Source organism: Bactrocera neohumeralis, unplaced genomic scaffold, assembly GCF_024586455.1.
Source record: "Bactrocera neohumeralis isolate Rockhampton unplaced genomic scaffold, APGP_CSIRO_Bneo_wtdbg2-racon-allhic-juicebox.fasta_v2 ctg2648, whole genome shotgun sequence".
Taxonomy (NCBI): Eukaryota; Metazoa; Arthropoda; class Insecta; order Diptera; family Tephritidae; genus Bactrocera; species Bactrocera neohumeralis.
Genome location: NW_026090267.1, coordinates 6,967 through 9,193, shown reverse-complemented (window position 1 = coordinate 9,193; position 2,227 = coordinate 6,967). Strand labels below are relative to the sequence as shown.

Here is a 2,227-nt window from a genome sequence, read left to right as displayed (position 1 = left end):
TAATAGTTTCGGCATCGCATTCGACGAAAAACATTTTAAGACTCAGTTTTCTACACCTTCGGTTACATTGTTCAAATTTTACCAAGGATCCCTAATTTTTTTCAAAATGAAATGTAGCCTATGTCAAATTGGAAGAATGTAGCATTCTATTGATGTAAGAATCTTTTAAATCGGCCCGGTACTTTTTTAGCCTATTCATTACAAACATACAAAAATAGGTACAAATCTTTCCTCTTTATAATATTAGTGTAGATATAAAAGAAAAGTCGTATTAGTTACAGCATTTATAACTCAAGAACATTTGTTAAAAATTCATGTCAGAAGCATTTGAAATGTTAGTAATTCAATAATAGAAGAAAGAAATAAGTAAAAATTTTCATATCTATACATGTTTGGCATATGGGTTATACTGATTGTGCTCCTGAACCAGAAAGTTTTATCAGATTTATTTAATATCACAACAAAAATGGGATTGACTTTCATAATATGCTGTCTGCTATGCTGACTGTCGTTTAGACTGGGTTGATTTCAACAGTATTTCTACCAAAAGCAATACTTTATTAACACACGAAATGTTTTTTGACTCATGTTTTTATAAACTAACACAAGTTGCTTCACCCAAATGCTATATCTCCTTAACTAATAGTTATAATCTAAATAATAGAAATCATATACATAGGTGGTATTACTAGTACTACCTATGTATATAACAGCCACAGTAAAACGTGGACGGGTCCTCTAGTTATTATATATGTAAAAATATTTTTGTTATATAACATATACCTTTCGATTTATCGCGATTAAACACGATTTTATATTGCAATTTAATTATTATTAGAGATAAACCATACAGCTACAGCATTAACTTTCCATGGTGTCATAACAGTAACAATTTTTCTCAAACACATTTTTAAAAAAAGTGAAAACATCACGTGTAGTTAATAATACATATGGTTTAAAAGAATCAAAAAAATAATTTTTATCAATAAAAAGTGAAAAATAATTCTGAATTTAAACTGACTATTGACTGAAAAATACTTGTATTATTATGAGAAAAATGCGGGATGCTTTGTGCAATATTTTTCAATTGACGAGTTTTTCCTCCACTTTTTTCACAATTTGCCAACACTTGCGACATAGATACTCCAAAATAATCCCTATAATTATCTTTAATCCACTGTTATTTTATTTCAAATCAAAAACTATAAATTTTACTTTTACATTTTATATGAATATTGCCAATAGGAGCTCAGATTCACATGTCCCTTGGCTCGTGAAACCAGCTTGCCACCAAAAGTGACCTTTACAAGATGAGGATGACTTTGATCGGGAGAAATATAGAGCCTCACTAAGAGCCAAACTGCAACTAGACGATGAGGGTAATTAAAAATAAATAATTGACTGAAATTAGCTTATTTTACGAATTTTCTATCTACGTCAGATTCCGATGTTTTTGGCTCCACACTTAAAAATCTAAGTTGAGACTCACAGATAGAAATAGATATCTGGAGAATGAGGTAAGATACCAATTTTATTCAAATAAAATGTATATTATAAAAAAACTTCTTATATATGTAGATGAAGACATTTTGGGATCTACCTACAAGCCATTGAAATTCAAGGGGTTAGATGAATCCAATGCTGTAGAAACTTCGCTGAAATCATCATTGAAATATAGAGCTTCAGCAGAGCTCCTTCTGATTCGGCCTGAAGTCCTTAAAATTGAATGGTACAGATGAGTCAGGATTCGGTGAAAGCATAAAACATAGAGCATTAAAAGCTATCGAAAGAACCATGGCAAAGCGAGGTCCATCTTGGACGACTTAGATGATCAGGTAAAGTAGTTATATTTTGCGAAATAAACTTCACTTAAAATGAAATAATTTACCTTATGTGAAAATTTTATTTTTATTAGCGTATGAAAATATTTGTATATTTTGTTAATACCGTATTATTTTAAAATTACTTATTAATTTCATTTGTAGGAGGCTAGTTCATTCTCTTCTAGACGTATTAAGATCGAAGTGAGAACGTCATTATGGGTGATACCAGCACCACAACCGAAGCTTCCTCACGCATGAAAGCTACCAAAGCTCGTCTCGTGATCTCGAATCGGAAATGTCCTCGATTAGTGAAAACAAAGTGAGCGGAAAGGCGTAAAAATAATTTAAGAAAATTATTGAATGAAAGCGAATCTGATACCTTTAAAAAGGCCATAGAAATGTAA

At 30.8% G+C, this 2,227-nt stretch overlaps 1 pseudogene; it reads left to right on the top strand.

The window, feature by feature from the left end:
* The first annotated feature begins 1,245 nt into the window (after nt 1-1,245).
* On the top strand, nt 1,246-2,227 carry LOC126766850 (uncharacterized; annotated as a pseudogene).